We start from the raw sequence: 13190 nt of genomic DNA, 5'->3' as shown, positions 1-13190 counted from the left end.
GTTTGTGATTGATTCTATGTCTGTTTTCAGGAATGCTTGGTAATGGCAATTATAATGATTCACATTCACAAACAGTACATGTCAGTAAGTATACACATTATGCGTGTGTCATCAGGAAGTCAGCAAAGTCTTAATCTCCCTCTTCTCTTTTATTGTGTCTTACAGCTCTGACTGACAATGATCCTGAGGTCAGACCAGGTGAGGTGTGGTGGGGCTGATGTAGGATCTGAACTGTTCACCACACATGCTGTTGAAACACACACATAGAACATGTAGCCAGCTACATTTGTACATTTACATTTAATTGAGTACATTATCAATTGTTGATAAATATGTACAGTTTTAACATTAAAATGTTGTTTAAGTGCAGTGTATTTACACAGTTCCTAGACAACAACAAAAATCAATTTAGGAAACATTATGAGAATGCAATTGGATCCTTTAATGGTGAGAAAATACTATGAGGAAATATTCACTGAGACGTGTCAGTTAGTGTTGGCTCATTACATGGTCTGGTGGAGAGCTGATAGGTTTTAATGATAAACATCTCTCAATATAGTGGATATGTGATCTCTCTTCTGGCCTCCCTACTCTACCTCCTCTGTCTCTTCCTCCATTTCCTTCGTATGGAAGCTAGCTTCCCCTCAAAGCCTTTCAGACCCTCCTCAGCTTTGGTTACTGTACTCCCTTTCCCTCTCTATGAGAGACTGAAAATAGGTTGTAGATTAAATTGTCTTTATTATCAAAAGGCAGGATTAATACACAATTCCCAAGAACATTTTCTGAAATATAGAGAACTAGAAAATACCCTGCTAAGTCTGAGAAGCGGTAATACGTATTACGTTATGGTCCACCATAACATATATCGCCTCTCTGAGTGGCCTTGAAATCCTACCGGTAACACCAAACAAAGCTTTCAGTTTCTACTGATACATATAGCATTTCAAAAGTAAATCCCAAAGATGGCTTAAAGATGACATGCACACCATTTCCAGTAGTATATAAAAAGGAAATCACTACAATGGATCATAATTCAATAGGATGCCTATGCTGTGGATAATGCAATCACTGTTATTGTTTAATGTCGGATTGAGAATTAGTTTACTTCCAATAACCAGTGGATTATCTTCCTAAATGAATGACAGACCAATCTGGTAAATCAATACATTTTTTAAATTGTTGCTTTACATCAAATTGTATAATTGATTTTAAATGATCAGCTTTAATATACTGAATTATTGATGAAACCTGCTTCTGCAGGGGCACAAACTCCCCTCTTCAAAGACCTCAAAGACTGGTAAATCATTGCGTCATCCTGCTATGTTATACTCATCCTAGGGCTCTATTCAATCCGTATCGCGGAAGTTCAGCGTTACAGCGTGATTGAAATGTAAAGGCAGTGGAGACTGCATTCACGGTAAACGTTGCATATATCGACTCAATCGGAAATTCTTTACATTTCTATTGCGTAATCTGTAACTTTTCAGCGATACAGATTGAATAGAGCTCAGACTAATTTACTCTCAACTTTTCATCCAGATGGTAAAATGGGTGTTCCAGGATTATCTGGCTCTTCTTTAACATTAATAGACCTCTACACAGCGAGTCATGGATCCTCTGCCAGGAGTCCAACTCTGTGCGCCACAGTGCAAGGATGAGCTAGGATCTTTCACTCTTGCTGCCTTTTGCCAGGCTAATTCTGTCTTTACAGATAAAGACAACATCCATGCCAATGAATAAGACATTGGCGGGGATAGAAAGAGCTTTGCCAACTTACCAGTGCTGGTGATCAGATCTTCATTTGTAAAGGCCTTCACTGCATTCAAACCAGAGCCACAGTCCACTATGGAGTCGATACCTTTTCCGATGGCCCCAGTAGTGCCAATAGCTTTCCCTGTTCCAACCAAGACGTTCAACCCTCTCTGCCCCAGGAGCACCTCCTTTCTAGCCACATCATCCAGACACTCCTGGAGACTCTCCACATCCTCCATGAAATTCTGGAAGACTTCTCTGGCTTTCTTCTAATGAATCATCTCTGTGATACCAGTGGTTAAACTGTTGACCCTTCTGGTGAACCCCAGGCTGGCTCCTGTAATGGTGAGACCCAGTGACACCCCAACAGTGACAAGGGACAGAGCTATGCCCGCGATCGAGAGGATCCCTCCAGCTGCCCCCACTGAGCTGCCTGCCACACTGGAGATCTTAGCCCCCAGCTTCATCCTGTCCAGCTGCACAGCATTTTCCTCCAGATCTGTTAGAAACTGCTCCATCCTGGGTCGGCGCTGGCTGAACAGCCCAATGAATCACCGAGCAGCCTCTTGGAACAGGATTGTCATTCTGAGGTGCTGGTCCTTCCTAAGAGAAGGGAGAGAGATTCAACATATATTTACTGTACTCAAATAGACCTACTGTACACTCCCCTCCATATGTATTCGGACAGTGAAGCTACGTTTTTTTGTCATCTACACTGTAGTGCCCCCAATTAAATCAATCTGTGGACACCGTAGATCGAAATGGCTTGCATTGAGCGATAGCCCTGGTTCCCAAAGACACAGGGATCCCCCGGACACACTGTCACGTTCCTGACCTGTTTTATGTTATTTTTGTATGTGTTTAGTTGGTCAGGGCGTGAGTTGGGGTGGGCATTCTATGTTTTGTGTTTCTATGTTTAGGTTGTTTGTAATTAGCCTTATATGGTTCTCAATCAGGGACAGGTGTTTTACGTTTTCCTCTGATTGAGAACCATATATAGGTTGGCTGTTCACACTGTTTGTTTGTGGGTGATTGTCTTCCGTGTCTGTGTCTGCGCACCACACGGGACTGTTTCGTTTGTTCATTCGTTTGATGTAGTCTGTTCCTGTTCGTGAGTTCTTCGTGTAGTTATGTAAGTTCCATGTTCAGGTCTGTCTACGTCGTTTTGTTATTTTGTAAATTCTCAAGTTTGTTTAGTTTTCGTCTTGTTTAAATAAAAGTCATGTCGTATCACAACGCTGCGTTTTGGTCAAATCCCTACTCCTCCTCTTCGGACGAAGAGGAGGAGGAAAACCGTTACAGAATCACCCACCAACCAAAGACCAAGCGGCGTGGGAGAGCGCAACAAAGAAACCAGGACTCGTGAACATGGGAGGAAATATTGGACGGAAAAGGACCCTGGGCTCAGACAGGGGAATATCGCCGCTCTGTTGAAGAGAGGGAGGCAGCTAAAGCCCAGGAGCGGTGGTTTGAGGAGGCAGCAAGGAGACGTGGCTGGAGACCCGAAAAGCCTGTGAGTAAACCCCAAAAATTTCTTGGGGGGGGGGCTTAAAGGGAGAGTGGCGAAGTCAGGTAGGAGACCTGCGCCCACTCCCTGTACTTACCGTGGAGAGCGAGAGTACGGGCAGACACCGTGTTACGCAGTAGAGCGCATGGTGTCTCCTGTACGTGTGCATAGCCCGGTTCGGTACATTCCAGCTCCACGTATCGGCCGGGCTAGATTGAGCGTTGAGCCGGATGTCATGAAGCCGGCTCTACACATCTGGCCACCAGTGCGTCTCCTCGGGCCGGCTTACATGGCACCAGCCTTACGCATGGTGTCCCCGGTTCGCCTACATAGCCCGGTGCGGGTTATTCCACCTCCCCGCACTGGTCGGGCGACGGGGAGCATACAACCAGGTAAGGTTGGGCAGGCTCAGTGCTCAAGGGAGCCAGTACGCCTGCACGGTCCGGTATTTCCGGCGCCACCTCCCCGCTCCAGCCCAGTACCACCAGTGCCTACACCACGCACCAGTCTTCCAGTGCGTATCCAGAGCCCTGTTCCTCCTCCACGCACTAGCCCTATGGTGCGTGTCTCCAGCCCAGTGCCTCCAGTCCCGGCGCCACGCACCAAGCCTCCTGTGCGTCTCCAGAGCCCTGTGCGCACTGTTCCTTCTCCCCGCACTCGCCCTGAGGTGCGTGCCCTCAGCCCGGTACCTCCAGTTCCGGTACCACGCACCAGGCCTATAGTGCGCATCGAGAGTCCAGTGTGCCCTGTTGTTGTTCCCCGCACTAGCCTGAAGGTGCGTGTCCTTAGCCCGGTACCTCCAGTTCCGGCACCACGCACCAGGCTTCCAGGGCGTCTCCAGAGCCCTGTACGCACTGTTCCTTCTCCCCGTACTCGCCCTGATGTGCGTGCCCTCAGCCCGGTACCACGCACCAGGCCTATAGTACGCCTTGAGAGTCCAGTGTGCCCTGTTGTTCCCCGCACTAGCCTGAAGGTGCGTGTCCTTAGCCCGGTACCTCCAGTTCCGGTACCACGCACCAGGCCTACAGTGCGTCTCAGCCGGCCAGAGTCTGCCGTCTGCCCAGCGGCGCCTGAACTGCCCGTCTGCCCAACGGCGCCTGAACTGTCCGTCTGCCCAACGCCGTCTGAACTGTCCGTCTGCCAAGCGCCGCATGAACTGCCCGTCTGTATTGAGCCTTCAAAGCCGCCCGTCGGTACTGAGCCTTCAAAGCCGCCCGTCGGTACTGAGCCTTCAAAGCCGCCCGTCTGCCATGAGCCTACAGAGCCGTCCGCCAGACAGGAGCCGCTAGAGCCTTCCGCCAGACAGGAGCCGCTAGAGCCTTCCGCCCGACAGGAGCCGCCAGAGCCTTCCGCCAGACAGGAGCAGCCAAAGCCTTCCGCCAGACAGGATCAGCCAGAGCCTTCCGCCAGACAGGATCAGCCAGAGCCTTCCGCCAGACAGGATCAGCCAGAGCCTTCCGCCAGACAGGATCAGCCAGAGCCGTCAGCGAGCCATGACCAGCCAGAGCCGTCAGCGAGCCATGACCAGCCAGAGCCGTCAGCGAGCCATGACCAGCCAGAGCCGTCAGCGAGCCATGACCAGCCAGAGCCGTCAGCGAGCCATGACCAGCCAGAGCCGTCAGCGAGCCATGACCAGCCAGAGCCGTCAGCGAGCCATGACCAGCCAGAGCCGTCATCCAGCCATGACCAGCCAGAGCCGTCATCCAGCCATGACCAGCCAGAGCCGTCATCCAGCCATGAGCCGTCATCCAGCCATGAGCCGTCATCCAGCCATGAGCCGTCATCCAGCCATGAGCCGTCATCCAGCCATGAGCCGTCATCCAGCCATGACCAGCCAGAGCTGTCATCCAGCCATGACCAGCCAGAGCCGTCATCCAGCCATGACCAGCCAGAGCCGTCATCCAGCCAGGATCCGCCAGAGCCAGCCAGCCAGGATCCGCCAGAGCCAGCCAGCCAGGATCCGCCAGAGCCAGCCAGCCAGGATCCGCCAGTCATTCTGGTGTTGCCCCTCATTCTGGTGTTACCCCTCATTCTGGTGTTGCCCCTCATTCTGGTGTTGCCCCTCATTCTGGTGTTGCCCCTCATTCCGGTGTTGCCCCTCATTCCGGTGTTGCCCCTCATTCCGGTGCTGCTCCTTATCCTGGTGATGCCCCTTAATTTAGGTGGGGTTATTTGGAGGGTGGTCATTGTGAGGGGGATAAGGAAGCGGGGATTTATTATGGTGGGATGGGAACCACGCCCAGAGCCTGAGCCACCACCGTGGACAGATGCCCACCCAGACCCTCCCCTAGACTTTTGGTGGTGCGTCCGGAGTTCGCACCTTGAGGGGGGGGTTCTGTCACGTTCCTGACCTGTTTTATGTTATTTTTGTATGTGTTTAGTTGGTCAGGGCGTGAGTTGGGGTGGGCATTCTATGTTTTGTGTTTCTATGTTTAGGTTGTTTGTAATTAGCCTTATATGGTTCTCAATCAGGGACAGGTGTTTTACGTTTTCCTCTGATTGAGAACCATATATAGGTTGGCTGTTCACACTGTTTGTTTGTGGGTGATTGTCTTCCGTGTCTGTGTCTGCGCACCACACGGGACTGTTTCGTTTGTTCGTTCGTTTGATGTAGTCTGTTCCTGTTCGTGAGTTCTTCGTGTAGTTATGTAAGTTCCATGTTCAGGTCTGTCTACGTCGTTTTGTTATTTTGTAAATTCTCAAGTTTGTTTAGTTTTCGTCTTGTTTAAATAAAAGTCATGTCGTATCACAACGCTGCGTTTTGGTCAAATCCCTACTCCTCCTCTTCGGACGAAGAGGAGGAGGAAAACCGTTACACACACATTAATCACACCTGAAGCATGCGCAGAACCATGTAAACAGGTGCACGAGCTCTGCAAGTATGCATGCTTCAGGTGATAGGAATCTGAATGCACTACCAGCGCTTTGAAAAGCGGATTTAATTATACTTTCCTGTGGATATATTGTCTCACATTCCTACCTGCAAAAGGACCAACTGCACGGACAACCAGTAAAGAAAGTTAAAATGTAATTGTATTCAACATGCTGGCATGTAGAGGTTGTGAGAGGACAAATGCTCATTGTTGCACGATGTAGAATTCAGTTAAATTCAACTTTGGGTTTTCAGGCTAAGGTCAACCCTGTAATGTGAACTGAACTCTCGTTTTAATATAGTAATACTATTCCTTAAAAAAAATAAAAAACATAAATAAACATTGAACATCTAATAGTCAAATCATAGTGAGAAAGCAGCCGAGTGGATTCTTCTCTTTTTGTCCATTTTGTGGTGGAAAACTGAGCGTGTCGACGAGCATAACACATCAACACAGAAAAACGTTGGTTGTAAAGTTGATCTTTATGACAGAATGTTATAATTAGGTGAAATATATATATATATATATATATATATATAGTTATTTTTGGCAAAATTACACTACCCAAAAGGCACTCTATCCATGGAATGACACCTGCCCTGTTAGCCCAAATAAAGAGTATTAAAGAGAATACACTGTATCGTGTGTAATTACTAGGTAGGACCATGTTTTTTTTTTTTTACAGGCATTTTAAATAAACAAATACAATTGTGGGGATCTTCCTCAAATGTACTTTCAGGCTGTCGTAGCATCTTTTTTCAAATGTTTGTATAATGACACTGAAGAACATTGAAAGTACTACTTTAATACTAATAGAGTGGTGAGGAGGGGCTCTGCGGACCCTTCGTTTCAGGAAGTAATTGACATTCATTGTAGCCATTGGCGCTCTGTAGAGTTGCTATTTTTTCCATTTTTTTGTGTCAGTTAAGTTGTGACATTCCTCGATTACTCATTATATTAATAAAGCATGATTTAAATCAACAAATAAGATAGTCTTGTACCTTTAACATTTTAAAACTGACTATGTGTACATATCTGGCTGTGTTGGCAAAATCACTACATATCCCATTGAGCCAAGCAGGGAGAGGCTGCCTGTTATCACAGTTCCGAGACCAGTCAAAAACATCCAGCTAACCCTACGTCAATGATGCTGGTGGATCTCAAAACAGAACTTGGATCTGCGTTAAGTAGCAATGATATCCTTCGTCACCGTTGTCTTATGACACGACAGATAGCTCAAACCAGTCATGGCTATTCAACAAAACAAATAATTTTACATTTTCTTGAATTTCTTAGTTACATGATTGTAGCAAAGGACTTTTTGAAGTTGAGGGTGCAGTATTTATGAAGTTTGGCAATGAGGACGAAACTAGCATAGTTGAGCTAACCAGCTAGTTTAGCCAGGGAAAAACAGGGACAACGGGCTAGGGACAGGATATAGCTGGGTGCACATGCACACTAGGCTGTTTCAGGACACAGATTGTAGTATATATGCCCTGATATCAGGAGCTGGTGGTGAAAAGTTTGGCTAAACAATTCAGAGACTGAAACGAATACATCAGATGACAAATATTTAAGGAGAGCGAATCAATATACAATCCCGAAAATCAGCTGTGACTGTAAATAGTCAAACAAAGCTTAAAACGATGTTTTGAGTTAGCCTGAATCCAGAAAATGAATAGTGAAGTTGCTTCCGGACACGGTAGACTCCTCCTCCTCACCACTCTATAGCCTACTAGGCAAGCTACAGTGGTGGATTGTGATGGGCATTCCACTTACCTTTCCTCTATCCTGTCACAAAGCTCCTGGCTGATCTGTATGCAACTGTTCACCTAGAAGGCCAGTACTTCTACATTGAGGAGGCTGGTTATAAAGAAGGGCTTAGCATCCCTCTTAAAATAGATGAGGAGAGGGCAGGTCATTTTGGCAGCAATTTTATTTTTGTTATTTCACCTTTATTTTATCAGGTAGGCTAGTTGAGAACAAGTTCTCATTTACAACTGCGACCTGGCCAAGATAAAGCACAGCAGTTCGACACATACAACAACACAGAGTTACACATGGAATAAACAAACATACAGTGAGTGCAAATATATTCAGTGAGTGCAAATGAGGTAAGATAAGAGAGGTTAGGCAATAAATAGGCCATGGTTGTCACGTTCCTGACCTTATTTCCTTTGTTCAGTCTTGTTTAGTTGGTCAGGATGTGAGCTGGGTGGGCATTCTATGTTATGTGTTTCTATGTTGGGTTTATTGTTTGGCCTAATATGGTTCTCAATCAGAGGCAGGTGTTTGTCATTGTCTCTGATTGGGAACCATATTAAGGTTGACTGTTTTCACTGTTTGTTGGTGGGTGATTGTTGCCGTGTCTGTGTTTGTTCGCCACACGGTACTGTTTTCGTTCATTTGTTCACGTCGTTTATTGTTTTGTATTTTGTCAAGTGTTTTTCGTCTTTGTTTAAATATTAAAGTATGCATTCAAACCACGCTGCGCTTTGGTCCGATCCTTGCTCCTCCTCAGACGAGGAGGATTACGACGAGCGTTACAGAATCACCCACCACAAAAGGACCAAGCAGCGTGGTAACGGGCAGCAACAGCAGCAGCAGCAGCGGCCAAAATCTCAGGACTCCTGCCCATGGGAGGAGATTATAAACGGAGAAGGACCCTGGGCACAGGCTGGGGAATATCGTCGCCCCAAAGCTGAGCTGGAGGGAGCGAAAGCTGAGCGGCGGCGATATGAGGAGGCAGCACGGCAGCGCGACAGGTACGAGAGGCAGCCCCAGATTTTTTTGGGGGGGGGGGGGGGGGGGGGGCTAAAGAGGAGTGTGGCTAAGCCAGGTAGCAGACCTGAGCTCACTCCTCGTGCTTATTATAAGCAGCGCGTTACTGGTCAGGCACCGTGTTATGCGGTTAAGCGCACGGTGTCGCCAGTACGTGCCCATAGCCCGGTGCGCTATAGGGCAGCCCCCCGAAAGTGTCATGTGAGTGTGGGCATCCAGCCAGGGCGTATTGTGCCTGCTCAGCGCGTCTGGTCTCCGGTACGCCGTTTCGGTCCAGGGTATCCTGCGCCGGCTCTGCGTGCTGTGTCTCCGGGGCGCTGGGAGGGTGCAGTGCGTCCTATGCCTGCGCTCCGCTCGTACCGGGCAAATGTGGGAGTGGAGCCTAAGGGAGAGGTGCGCGTAGTAGGCACTATATCTCCAGTGCTCACCCACAGCCCAGTACCACCAGTGCCTACACCACGCACCAGGCTTCCAGTGCGTCTCCAGAGCCCTGTTCCTCCTCCACGCACTCGCCCTGTGGTGCGTGTCTCCAGCCCGGTATCAACAGTTCCGGCACCACGCACCAAGCCTCCTGTGCGTCTCCAGAGCCCTGTGCGCCCTGTTGCTGCTCCCCGCACTAGCCTTGAGGTGCGTGTCCTTAGCCCGGTACCACCAGTTCCGGCACCACGCACCAGGCCTACTGTGCGCCTCAGCCGGCCAGAGTCTGCCGTCTGCCCAGCGCCGTCTGCGCTGTCCGTCTGCCCAGCGCCGTTTGAGCTGCCCGTCTGCCCAGCGCTATCTGAGCTGCCCGTCTGCCCAGCGCCATCTGAGCTGCCCGTCTGCCCAGCGCCATCTGAGCTGCCCGTCTGCCCAGCGCCATCTGAGCTGCCCGCCTGCCCAGCGCCATCTGAGCTGCCTGCCTGCCCAGCGCCATCTGAGCTGCCTGCCTGCCCAGCGCCATCTGAGCCGTCCGTCTGTCAGGAGCCGCCAGAGCCGCCCGCCAGACAGGAGCCGCCAGAGCCGCCCGCCAGTCAGGAGCCGCCAGAGCCGCCCGCCAGTCAGGAGCCGCCAGAGCCGCCCGCCAGTCAGGAGCCGCCAGAGCCGCCAGAGCCGCCAGCCAGCCAGGAGCCGCCAGAGCCGCCAGAGCCGCCAGCCAGGAGCCGCCAGAGCCGCCAGCCAGCCAGGACCTGCCAGAGCCGTCAGTCAGCCAGGACCTGCCAGAGCTGCCTGTCACGCCGGCGATGCCGGAATTGCTCCTCAGTCCGGAGCTGCCCCTCAGTCCGGAGCTGCCCCTCAGTCCGGTGCTGCCCCTCAGTCCGGTGCTGCCCCTCAGTCCGGTGCTGCCCCTCAGTCCGGTGCTGCCCCTCAGTCCGATCCTTGCTCCTCCTCAGACGAGGAGGATTACGACGAGCGTTACAATGGTGGCGAAATAATTACAATATAGCAATTAAACACTGGAATGGTAGATTGTGCAGAAGATGAATGTGCAAGTAGAGATACTGGGGTGCCAAGGAGCAGGATAAATAATTACAGTATGGGGATGAGGTAGTTGGAATGGCTATTTACAGAGGGGCTGTGTACAGGTGCAGTGATCTGTGAGCTGCTCTGACAGCTGGTGCTTAAAGCTAGAGAGGGAGATATGAGACTCCAGCTTCAGTGATTTTTGCAGTTTGTTCCAGTCATTAGCAGCAGAGAACTGGAAGGAAAGGCGGCCCAAGGAGGAATTGACTTTGGGGATGACCAGTGAGATATACCTGCTGGAGCGCGTGCTACGGGTGGGTGCTGCTATGGTGACCAGTGAGCGGAGATAAGGCGGGGCTTTACCTAGCAGAGAATTGTAGATCACCTGGAGCCAGTGGGTTTGGCAACGAATATGAAGTGAGGGCCAGCCAACGAGAGCGTACAGGTCGCAGTGGTGGGTAGTATATGGGGCTTTGACAAAACGGATGGCACTGTGATAGACTGCATCCAATTTGCTGAGTAGAGTGTTGGAGGCGATTTTATAAATGACATCGCCGAAGTCAAGGATCGGTAGGATGGTCAGTTTTACGAGGGTATGTTTGGCAGCATGAGTGAAGGATGCTTAGTTGTGGAATAGGAAGCAGATTCTAGATTTAATTTTGGATTGGAGATGCTTAATATGAGTCTGGAAGGAGAGTTTACAGTCTAACCAGACACCTAGGTATTTGTAGTTGTCCACATATTCTAAGTCAGAACCGTCCAGAGTAGTGATGCTGTGCGGGCAGTGATCGCTTGAAGAGCATGCATTTAGTTTTACTTGCATTTAAGAGCAGTTGGAGGCCACGGAAGGAGAGTTGTATGGCATTGAAGCTCGTCTGGAGGTTAGTTCACACAGTGTCCAAGAAGGGCCAGAAGTATACAGAATGGTGTCGTCTGCGTAGAGGTGGATCAGAGAATCACCAGCAGCAAGAGCGACATCATTGATGTATGCAGAGAAGAGAGTTGGCCCAAGAATTGAACCCTGTGGCACCCCCATAGAGACTGCCAGAGGTCCGGACAACAGGCCCTCCGATTTGATACATTGAACTCTATCAGAGAAGTAGTTGGTGAACCAGGCGAGGCAATCATTTGAGAAACCAAGGCTGTTGAGTCTGCCAATAAGAATGTGGTGATTGACAGAGTCGAAAGCCTTGGCCAGGTCGATGAATACGGCTGCACAGTAATGTCTCTTATCGATGGTGTTTATGATATCGTTTAGGACCTTGAGCGTGGCTGAGGTGCACCCATGACCAGCTCTGAAACCAGATTGCATAGCGGAGAAGGTACGGTGGGATTCGAAATGGTTGGTAATCTGTTTGTTAACTTGGCTTTCGAAGACTTTAGAAAGGCAGGGTAGGATAGATATAGGTCTGTAGCAGTTTGGGTCTAGAGTGCCTCCCCCTTTGATGAGGGGGATGACCGCCGCAGCTTTCCAATCTCTGGGAATCTCAGATGATACGAAAGAGAGGTTGAACAGGCTAGTAATAGGGGTTGAAACAAATTTCTGCTTGAAAAAGCTAGCCTTAGCTTTCCGAACTGCCTGTGTAAATTTGTTCCTGACTTCCCTGAAAAGTTGCATATCACAAAGGCTATTCGATGCTAATGCAGAACACCACAGGATGTTTTTGTGTTGGTCAAGGGCAGTCAGGTCTGGAGAGAACCAAGGTGTCACGATCGTCGTAAAGATGAGACCAAGGCGCAGCGTGCATAGAGTTCCACATACTTTTAATAAAGAGAAACTCACTTAAAAAAAAGAACAACGAACAAAACGTGAAGCTATACGAATAGTGCAGACAGGCAGCTAAACATAGAACAAGATCTCACAAACACAAAAGGGAAATGGCTACCTAAATATGATCCTCAATCAGAGACAACGATAAACAGCTGTCTCTGTTTGGGAACCATATCAGGCCAATATAGACATACAATACACCTAGATGACAACACCCCTAGACATACAAATACCCTAGACATACAGACTAGCGTACTCACCCTAGTCACACCCTGACCTAACCAAAATATAAGAAAAACAGAGATATCTAAGGTCAGGGCGTGACAGTACCCCCCCAAAGGTGCGGACTCCTGGCCGCAAACCTGAACCTATAGGGGAGGGTCCGGGTGGGCAGCTACCCTTGGTGGCGGCTCTGGTTCTGGACGCAGCTCTGGAAGCTCTGGACCGTGGGTTGTCTCTGGAGGCCCAGGACCGTGCCCCACCCCCCCAGATTTATCCGTCGACCTGCCAGATGGTGAAGCGTGATTCGTCAATCCAGAGAACACGTTTCCAATGCTCCAGAGTCCAATGGCGGCAAGCTTTACATCACTCCAGCCGACTCTTGGCATTCCGCATGAAGATCTTAGGCTTGTGTCCGGCTGCTCGACCATGGAAACCCATTTAATGATCTCCCAACTAACAATTTTATACACCTGTATAAATTATTATAATTTATAATGCATGAATAATTATTAGCAGTTCCTCACAGTATCTTTGGTGTCTCTTTGTCATCTTCGGAGTCTGACTTGTTGTTCGCAAACGATTCGTTATTATTTGAACGACTTGTTCTTTTTGAACGACTCTTTAATGACTCAAAAGTCCGGATTTGTTTTTCTGAGTGATTGGTTCATTTTAGTTGTTTGTTTGACCTGCTGGCCGCAACGAGTCCTACACAGTCCTACACACGCTCCTCCGACTCAGCAGCTCTAGACAGTTAGTGCTATCGGGCATCCCTGGGACATCACTATCTAAATCTTACCTCACCTAACCCAACCTGAACCATAACCCTTACCTAATTTAGCTGAAG

The 13190-nt window shown here is 49.2% G+C and overlaps 1 pseudogene; it reads right to left on the bottom strand.

Annotated features, from left to right (window-relative positions):
* Positions 1 to 1512: 1512 nt before the first annotated feature.
* LOC120034019 lies at positions 1513 to 13114 on the bottom strand (annotated as a pseudogene).
* Between the last annotated feature and the right edge of the window lie 76 nt (positions 13115 to 13190).

This window comes from Salvelinus namaycush, chromosome 41 (genome assembly GCF_016432855.1).
Source record: "Salvelinus namaycush isolate Seneca chromosome 41, SaNama_1.0, whole genome shotgun sequence".
In the NCBI taxonomy this organism is placed as follows: Eukaryota; Metazoa; Chordata; class Actinopteri; order Salmoniformes; family Salmonidae; genus Salvelinus; species Salvelinus namaycush.
This window is presented reverse-complemented; position numbering and strand designations above follow the sequence as displayed.